Source organism: Pinus tabuliformis, chromosome 6, assembly GCF_031772625.1.
Source record: "Pinus tabuliformis cultivar Carrire ecotype Pingquan chromosome 6, CPIR1, whole genome shotgun sequence".
Lineage (NCBI taxonomy): Eukaryota > Viridiplantae > Streptophyta > Pinopsida > Pinales > Pinaceae > Pinus > Pinus tabuliformis.
In genome coordinates this window covers 150,796,094-150,806,811 of record NC_142292.1, presented here as the reverse complement: position 1 = coordinate 150,806,811, position 10,718 = coordinate 150,796,094, and positions in this window count along the sequence as shown.

Below are 10,718 nucleotides of genomic sequence, written 5' to 3'. Positions count from 1 at the left end.
CTCATTGAGGTTTTTGTGATTTTTCTTGGTTTGAAAGATTGCCTTGGTATTTCAGGGACTTGATTGTGTTTTCATTGAGTGAAAGTTGTCTCTTTCACTCTTTGTTATTATCTCTCAAAATTTGTTTAGTGCACTTTGCCATTGAAAAGAAAACGAACAATCTCTTTTGCTTTGAATTAGTGAATGGAAATTAGAGCTTTTCATTGTTGTTAGCAATTAGTGACTTTAAAGAAAAGTTTCGTTTATTTCCATTAGCTGCATTAGAGTCATTGTTGATTGTTTTATGATCATTTTGTTTGATTGAAAGATCTCAACTCTCTCGTAGCTAGCGTTCATCGAATGAAATGATATATTTTGGCATATAGCTTGCATTTAGGAAATTGTGAGAGATTACATACGGTAGGACCTAGAAACTAAAACCTAATCAAATATCAACCGTAAAATGAACTGAATGAATCTAAAAACGCATTGGAACTTAACGCATACATCTAGAGGTCTAGGCTAGAGACGTGTTCCGGCGTCGTTAAACCTAGTCACTGTTGTTTCACATTAAGGTTGGGTGATTCCTCCTTTTGTGACTCAATAGTGTTCTAGCATGGATTTGTGCTCCCACGTACCGTCGAGTATATGGGGAGACCCCACTAGGTTATCATCCTTTATCCACAGGAAGCCATGTTTGCCGCCTTGCAAGCCGTAAAGCACTGAACATAGCATTCGGGAAGATTGATTGCCGTACGGAAAGTCCTTGGTTTTCATATGATTGCCAAGGTGTATATGCAGTTTTACGGATTGTCTGGTAAACCCTTTGCCTAGTTCTCTATAGTAGTCACTTTTGATCCTTTTCAGACTCCCTAAAAGAAAAGGCTCAGCTGAGCATTTTGTCACTTCGGGCTCATTAAACATTCGAAGGAGACTAGAGTCATCTTTTTGTCCTTTTCTCGACTCTTAAAAAGTGAAAAGGTCAAGTTCGGTTCCTTTGTCTTAAAATTTATTCGGCCACGATTCACATTTACCCGGTTAGATCTTGTTTGCGTTAGCTTGAGTAGGTTTCTTTTTCGATGGCAACTTTTCTGGGGTTCACCAACCCAGGGATCCCCTCTGATGGGAACCCTGGTCATTTCGCTCCGTTTGGGAATCTTGGTGCTCCTTACATGGCAACGTTGTCCCTCCCAGGGTTAACTGTTGGGTTCCCTATTTGGTTGTTCTCAACCTCTTTGGTCCCTGCCATTTCAACTTCTGGTCAATCAGTCCCTCCACCTGAACAACATCATGTTGATTCTAAGGTGGACCTCTCCCCTTCTTCGCCTGCTTCTATGTCCTCATCTTCTACTTCTCCTGGTGAAAGTCTCGATTCGAGTAACCAGGTGGCTAAGAAGAAGAAGAAGAATACGAAGAAGAAGAAGTCTCCTAAGGGATAGGCTAAAAGTGCAGCTACTCCCTCTAGTACACCTCCAACCGGGCCACCTTCTGCTCCTCTGCGGAAAGTCAAATTTCCTTGTAGATTATGCAAGGATGACCATCTTCTGCGCGATTGTCCTGGCATTCCCAGGGTCTTAGAAGTATGGTCTCATGATCCGGCCTGCCCCTCATCGTCCTCTAAAGCTCACAGAGATGCTACTCTATTAGCTGGAAATGGTAAGGGAAAAGGGAAGATTCAAATCCCTTGTAGACTTTGTGAAGGCAATCATCCCCTTCACCTTTGTCCGCTCATGGATAAAACCTCTGTTGTCTTGGAAAGTCTTACAGCTCCTTCACCCCAACTACCCGTTGGCTATCAACGTCTTTCTGCAGCCGCAGATCGTCCCCTTGTTGACAAAGAGATTGATTCAAATTCTTCTCGTGTCCAGGCCCCTCTTCCCGAACCTGGCTATGCCAAGCCTGTTCCAGACCAACCATTGGTCGGAAAGAGTGTCGACTCGAGTTCACCACCCGTCGACCACTCTGTTTTGGAAGAGCATCATTCCCATGTTCTTCTCGTCTCCTCAGATTCTCCTGAGTCCAGAAATGACTCTCCTATCCCAGCTGCTCCCGAGAGTCCTGCTTCGGTTCTTTTAGAGCAGGGGGGCAATCATATGATTCTCCCACCAAGTAGTTCAGTCGTTTCCTTCGACTGGAGTCGTTTGACCACCTCCCGCCTTCCATCCCATGTGCCTTTCTGGGTCACGGTACACGCCTATAATAGGGCAATACCTGACATTATGTTGGATGAGGGTGCATCTGTCAGTCTTATGCCTACCACTTCTTGGCAAGCTCTGGGTTCCCCACAGCTTGTGCCAGTCGCGCCGAATCTGACGGCTTTTGATGGAGGAACTAGTCAACCATTAGGGATCCTTCCAAAGTTCCCTATTACTTTGGGAGGCAAAACCGTCTATATAGACGTATTGGTTACCCAAGGTGCTTTAGATTTCAGTCTTCTCCTTGGCCGTGACTATGTTTATGCCATGGGGGCCCTGGTCTCTTCACTTTTCCGTGTGGTTTGCTTTCCACACGATGGAAGGATAGTGACTATAGATCAATTATCATTCGTTCGTCCCCGGGTGCCTCCTGTGCAGTCGTCATCCCCTCCTGGTTTTCATCCACCAGTTGCATCTGCCCCACCACAGATCAACTGCGTGGCCACTTAACCCCGTGCCTGGATCCAGTGATGTCGCCATCGTGCATAGTGTCCTAGGGGCATTGAGTCCTGACTTCCGAGATATTACCCTTCCACCCGGAGTGGCACTCTTGGAAGCCCCGACTTCCTGTTCATTCTAATGAAGGTCTAGCGGAGCATAGTTCGTTTTCCTATGTCAAGCTCCTTAAAAAATGAAACGAGGTCTGGCGGAGCATAGTTCATTTTCCTATGTCAAGCTCCTTAAAAAATGAAACTAGGTTTGGCCGAGCATAGTTCCTGATCTTGTGTCAAGCTCATTAAAAAATGAAATAAGGGTTACGAGGATAGTTATTTTCCTAGGTCAACCTCATTAAAAATTGAAACAACCTCCTTTCCAAATCGAGTCTTTGATTAAGATCTCGTAAAATACAAGTCGAGTCTTTAATAGATCTCGAGAGTGAACCTTCATTCCATCCACTTTGTTGAATGCAATGATGCTTGGGGGGCATGTACCTTATTTTGCGTTATTATGCTGGGGGCATGCGAACTTATAACAAGCATAGTTTTTCGTTTCAAGCTTGTGTAAACATGAAACCGAATCCAAGCAGAATTATCCATGGTTCAAGCTTGTGTAAAAATGAACCCATACCCATTTTACATCTCGTGATTGCTGTTATTTCGCTAAATTCTGTTAGATGAGCCTTGGTTGTTTCATTCCATTGCTACCATCTCTTTGGCTGATCATATGCTTTCACTTGGTTGTTTATCCTTTCCTGAGGAACCGCAGCGATGAGTGGTTTTATTAGCCAGCCTCTTGACCATTATATGTTTTGAGCAGTTCCACCATTACCGGAACCAGTTGCTACCCTTTATACCACTCGTTCCTCCAGGACGAGTCTCCTTTTAAGCTCTTTTCTGACTCGTAAAAGATGAAAAGATAGCCGAGTATTTTTCCTTTTTTGACTCGTTAAAGAGAATAAAAATGGAGGTCTACTTTCAGCTCTTTTCCGACCGTTTAAATGTGAAAAGATCGCCGAGTTACCCCTCTTGACTCGTTAAACGTAAATAAGAGGTGGTCATCTTTAAACTCTTTTCGGACCATGTAAAAATGAAAAGATCATCAGACCCTTGTCGTTTCAGGTTCGTTAACGGTCACGAAGCGACGTGGTTTCGATCGCTTTTTTACTTTTTCAGGTCGAAATCACTACTCATGAAAAGTACTCCTCGATCGTAATGGTCGGGCGGTTCTTTCGAGCATTGTTTTATACTTTTTCGAGCTCGAGAGACACAACTTTATGAAAAAGGACACCCTTGGAGTTTTCTTTTCTGCCGTCTTTTCAAACTCTCTAAACATGAAAAGACGCCGAGTTCTTCCTCTGTCAGACTCGTTAAAACTTGATGACATTGGAGTCCGTCAAGATGACGCTTTACAAGCATATGCTATCCCCATCAAGCTTGTTAATAAAAATAACTGGGGTACTCGCTAGAAATGGTGGGGGAAAATGGAACCATAATTATTGTCGTGTCGGTAGTATGTCGCTCTTGAACATGGCACTTTATTTGCATTCGTGTCTGGGTGGGGACATCTCATCTCATTTTTCACTTGCCTCCGTGGATTTGGGTGATCCTGTTTGACCTCTCATTTTCTCATTGCCTCGTCATCATGACCTTTGATCCATTGATGTCAAATACTGCCAAGTCCACTGTCGTGCCGCCGATATGTTCAAGAGAAGTTGACCTCTGCAGAATAACAACCTCCCTTTGATAGCTCGCATAATTCTGATTCACCACAACATTCTTCCTCTGTCTCGTGTCGATGATGTGGGAAACACTATGGCCCACCTTCGATCAAGGTCACTTCCTGTCGACTTCAGTTCATTATCCAAGAATCTGATCTAGAGACTCCCTTCCGGTGCCTTGGAGCCTGCATGCCTCAATGGCAGATTCTTCGTGTTCGACGCGAAGTTTTCATCATTGGCCTCCGATCGAATGATTCTACGGGTGTTCGACGCCAGCTCACTGATTCGCACGCCGTAGATTGTACCTATAGTACCTTGAGGGCCATTGTCATTATTGGTGGTACCTCTCGCATCTGTTAACAGTTTTCAGTATTGACTGGTAATCAGACGATGTTCATGCATGTTTGACTTCAACTCATGTATTCGCATGCTTGAACTTGTACTTTTGTTCGGGTCGAGATGGAGCGCAAGGCCCTGGATTTTGTTTGTTGGAATCCAGGCTGCGATTTTGTGGATTATTGTGATTATTACATGACTCATTCACTCGATGGCTGCGACCATGCCTGAGTCTATTCATCGATCCTCACTGGATGGCTGCGCCCATACCTTGGATCTAGATTATTATGTACTCTCTTATGGATGGCTGTGCCCATACCACATATATCATGTACTTGAGATATCAGTTGTACCTCTCTACGCAGATTCTCTGGTGGCAGCATTTTCAGTTGCATGTGTTCTTGTAAAGCATTTCACCCCTCTCTCTCTCGGGCCTCATGCTTTAGGGGGCATCTGTTACACAGTAATTTGTCACCATTTGTCACCGTCCCTGTTACCCCTCTCCCGCACTTTGGAGGACTCATTCCAGGACCTATGAGAAGTGACATAACTTGAAAGCACTTGCATTATGTTCCCCTAAGTATGGACTTCATATGCCCTGAAGACATCTCCTGCAGAATATCCTTAAAAAGTTCCCTTTTTCCATTAGCGCGAATCCACAGTGTATTACTCGTGCCAATGTGGGAAATCCTCCAAAGAGGGCGCGCCAATTGGTGCTCTGTCTTAGAGCTATACCCGCGCCAACCGAGTTTGGGAAAGCTTTTTAACAAACGCACACGCGAAAGTTTTTTCCTTTCGACTCATGAAGCTTTTTAAGGATAATGCCAATCTCATGGATGTCGAGATTCATCGTATCTCCCTTTCCTCTATCCATAATAGCTTTTTGAGGATAAACCCAATCCCATAGATGGTGTGATTGATCTTATCTCCTCCTCCTCCATCTATAAAAGCTTGTTCGGTTGCATTTGACAAGCTAGTTCGAGCATAGGGAGAATTATACTTTCAGAAGTCTAAGAGATTGCTGCAAGAGTCTTCTTTGCATTCATAATCAAAGAGAGAGAGGCTTATTCCCAATCCCGACAAGCTTTGCAAGGCATATGTAGATGATCACCCAGCCAAAGGAGGATTTGACGTCAAAACTATGGTTGTATTCTTCTTTGTTGTTTATCAATAATAGATGACTATCACTATGGTTCCACTCTTGTTGTTCATTGTAATGATGTTTGAGTTATATCTTTTCTTACCGATATATAATTGCATCTATTGGATTTTATGCTTGTATTTGTGTTGTTCTTTGCATGTGCAGGTGTCCATTCACGGAGATCGTGGATATCGTGACCGGCTGAAGCAAAGGAACGAGAGCAGCGACTCTTCTAAAAATATTAGCATTGGAATCCAAGTAGGCTCTCATCATCCACCTTTAATTTGTAGTTAGGAACTTGTGTGATATCATTGTTTGATTGTTGCTAGACACAATTTGGGCTAGTAGGGATAGCCTCTGTCCGCAGAGGGGATTTACCTTGTCAACATGATCAATTTAGAGGAAGAATGGGACAAATTTAATAAAAGGCTCAATACAGAGGAATAAACGATAGAGTTGCAAACTCCACAATAGAAAACAATTCAAGAAATTACAGCAGAGGACACTGTAACTATTCAAGAGGTAGAGCACATTCTTGTTACTCCCACCTCTGAAATAGTTTTGAGAATTGAAGAGATTCACCCTCTTGATGTGTTTTATAGCCCACAACACAAAATTGTTGTTAAAATACAAAGGAAGAAAAGGAAATAGGATTCTACAGCTGTTACTACCCCTGATAATGAACTGATGGATGTTTTCTGGAAAGACTCACCCATCAACCTGTTTGCCAACCTTATTAGACTGTCACAGTTTGCAGGTGCCTATGCTACAATGACCATCGACAAAACAACAGAGGTAAAAATGTTTCTTAAAGAAAAAGAAGATAAAATTTTGTCGCTTGAACAACAATTACAACAAGCAAAATCTGACCAACAAGCAGAGATACAACTAGCTAAGCTTCAACAAGAATTCGAGCAGATGCAAATAAAACATCAAACCAACTTAGCAGAGAAGGGAGAAAAAATAAAAGGAATAACTGATCTACATAAAGATAATCTAAAAATTGATCAGTTTATTACTGAAGCACTCTACCTTAACTCCCAACTGATGCACCAAAAAGAACTATTATGCCAGAAGATTTCGCAATGGAATTCTTATTGCAAAACAAACGACAAATTGACAAGTCAAGTCATGGAAATGAGACTTGAATATGATGAAATCTTGAAAAAAGTCTTTGATTTCATCACTTGGTAGAATTCAGAAGATGGGAGAAAAGCCGACTTGCCTAAACTGGAGGAGTCACACAAAGAAATCTTATTTGCAAACTGGGATTCTCGTCTTAGAGAGGCAAAAAAGGCAACAACAGACGCGACAACAACAATAAATATTTTTATCGAAAATATTAATGAAAATTTACATAGCACCAACCTTGTGGTAGAATCCATTCCAAGTTTTCTTCCTAATGTAAAAAAACTTGAACTATAGTGGAGACAGGCAACAAAAGAAAAAGCAGAAGCAATTAGGCAAATGACCAGGTTAAACTGGGAAGAATATTGGCGACATTTAGTGAAACCTCACAGCCAGTGGATGACCCTACATTGCCTAACCACCTCTACAGAGAAAATGGTGCCATCACTGACCGACACCATATTCACTTGACAGTTGAAAGATGAAATTGGCCAACCGACACAACTCAAGTCCACGACGGACATTTGGGATCTAAAGGATCAAATGCAGAACAGTTAGTCACCATGCTCATTTCTATTTTGGTTTTATTTTTCATAATTTGAGGAAGATCGTTTAAACCTACTCAACTATTTTTGTAATAATCTATTTTTAGTTTTATAGTTTAGTATTTAAACCCCTCTCATGCATTTAGAGAGGGGTCCAGAAATTTTATCAGAAAAATATTCAAAACATGCACTTCTGTCCCTTTGAGGAAGTTCTAGTGAAATTAATGGAACATGATTTATTTATATCTGATATGACATCTTCTACTAAAATTTCACTTTTTACTCTTAGATGGTGTTGGATGGATTGAAAGTATATCAATATTACTGAAGCACATGAGTAGTGTTACACTAAAATTTGTCACCATGACTATTTGCAGTTAGTATGGCTCCATCAACTGTCATACTATCCTCCTTGGCAAGTCTTATACCTCTGCTCCTCATGTCAAACCCCAAGAAAGAGAGAAAGTCCTTAAAAAGTCAATTAACTCTGGTTACGCAGTTTCTCTTAACCTTACCTGTGTGTATGCACCTCAAGTTCACAATACTTGCGTACTTGTACGCTCTGTCTGTAAAGGGGTGGGTGCGTACTCCTGTAAAGGTCAAAAGGCGCGAGTTTTACTTCAAAAACGTTACTTGTGGTCGAATCAAGAGCATTCTAGAAGATGGTTTGACGTGTATTGAGCGCCTCCAGATGGTTCATGCATCCCTATAAAAGAGGAACTTATCCCATCAAGAGGGGAGCTATCCCATTGAAAAAGGGGCTCATCCCATTGATGGTGGACCTGATTAACTTCCTCCAAAGCATTATAAATACAGGCATTGGGCCAGAAGGAGGGGAGGTTGAAAGCTGAACATTCCTAAGGGTAGATGCTGCTGAAATTAGGACTCCCTTATAGAGCTTGAGAGGAGAGATTCCCATCCTTTCTTAGCTTCATTTGGAAGTGGGTGAGCTGATCAAAGTAAAGGAGAACTCTTGCTGGACCCTGGGAGGGACCTGCACAACACCAAGGCACTGGTTGTAATGGTTTCTTTTGTTTCCAATTAATACAATTAAGTTCATTTTTCTCAACAAGTTGTTATATATAATTTGTTTCATATACTCCTTGGTCTTTATGATGAATATGTTTTATTATATGAGTTATTCAGGTGCTATGTAATTGTTTTCTTGTTAGTGAATGCAGGTTTCAAAGAGAAGGAGGAGCTCATCTGGATCGGAGAGGCTTGGCTACTACAAACAGTGTTGGACTAAAGGTATGCTTTAAACACCTGGTTGCTTGTATTTTAAATGCATATTTAGGGAAAGATAGTGCTTGATTGTTTTGTTTGTCACTAGAAAGCCTTAGCTTCTAGGGAGGTCGATTTTGTCCGCAAAATTAACTCTTTCCGCATGACAAAATGGCGACCATACTGGGAATCCATGGATTTGATTGATTTCTCTTTTGATTGATACTTTGATTTGAGAAAAGTCGATTTCTTTCTGGTTTTTGACTGATTGACTGTGAATTTGGGTGGAATAGCTTAGGGTTAAATTAGTTTTTATTTTTCTTGGTTTTGCTAGCAGTACGCGCCCTCTGCGTTAAGCACAGTGCGTACCTGTACGCACTGCAGCTTTGTACATAGAGTGTGGTCGCACCTGTGCAAACAGGCTGCCTGCGTACCCTGTCAAAAGTTGAGAAAATTCCATTTTTTCCTTTTTGCCTCTTAGATTTTGTTTCTAATTTGTTTTTTGCTGCCCAGATTCACTGGTTACCTGTCAAAAGTTTTCATCTAAGCTTGTTTCATTAGTATCAAGGGTTTTAGTGAAGTTCATAGAAGTTCTAGCCCTAGGTTTGATTTTTGCATTGGTCTTGTAGTGACTTTGGCTTTAGAAGTTGTAAAACATTGGATATCCCTGGTCTTTTCAGTCTTCTTAGGTGTCGGAACTTTCATAAAATCCACCTTTGCGAGAAACCTACCTTTGTGTTGTCTCTTTGCGGAATTTCGAGAAAGCTTGTTTGTTAAAGCTGTGAATTTCATTCTTAAGAAAAAGAACAAAATATTTTGATTTTTGTTTTTGACTGGTTTATGATTCTGCATGAACTAGTCCTTGGTTGAATTGTAACTAAGTAAAACATCCTGGAATTATACTTTGTAGGCTTTTACCTCATTAGATTTGCTTTTAGGTGAATTTCTCTTAGATTTGCTTTTAGGTCAAATTGATTTGATTTTCATAGATTTTTAAAATTGATTTTTGTTAAGTAGTTTTACATGCTTTGTTAATATAGGAAAAAATACAAAAATCTCTTTTGAAGAAAAGTTTGTTTTAGTAGCATTTGAAGTCTTTGAAAAGAGAAAGGAAGTTTTCGTGAAATAATTAGTGGTCATGTGTTGTGTGCTTTGGAAAAGATAAAGAGATTGTTTCTTTGATTTTCATTGCCAAGAAAGTTGTCTTTATATCAATTTTGCATTCTCCAACTCTCTTAGATAGGGAATTCATTGAAAAGGAAAGATAGTATAAATCATCCTAGGTGCATCTTTTTAGTGGATTTGAGTCGAGTCTACACCATCAGTTTCATCTCCACTACCTTTTATCCTAAAGAAAAGCCATAAAAATTAACGCTTAAAGTAAAATTTACTTAGTAACTTTTTATTTACTAGGGCTCTGAAACACTAATATAGATCAGGCTAGTGTCTTGGAGTAGGAGAGTAATTAACTCTCCAAGACAGCAAACCAAACAAGTAGCTCATCTTCTGGTAGGATAAATCCAATAGTTACATTTATGCTCTGGGAAAGCTCCTCTTAAAGGAGAAGCACGAGATCGTGTCCGAACCAGTGAGGGGATCAATCCTCCTTAATTGGGAACGACGCCAGATACGCACATACTACAAACGGTAAACCTCGGATTGACCATTGTCGAGGAGCCTGGGGTCACTTGTCGGTAAACCTTGGATTATTGTCAAGGAGCCGGCAAGGGTATTGAGCTTGATACTCTGCCTTGCGTGCTATCGGATCGTAGACTGTTCCCCCAGGTGTATTTGTTGCTGTTGGTGACCTTAGTGACCATTATCTTTAGGGTTCTACCCAAGGTGACGGTACGTCGGCTAGACTCACTTGGATTTTCCGGGGGGTTCACTTCACTCGAGACGGTTAAAGTGGAGGAACTTGTGCCGGTCTATTCATTAAGCAGGTTGCCGGGGTAACTATTCCACCCGCCACTTCTGTACTGAATTCAGCGATGTTGGATTTCATCACCAAC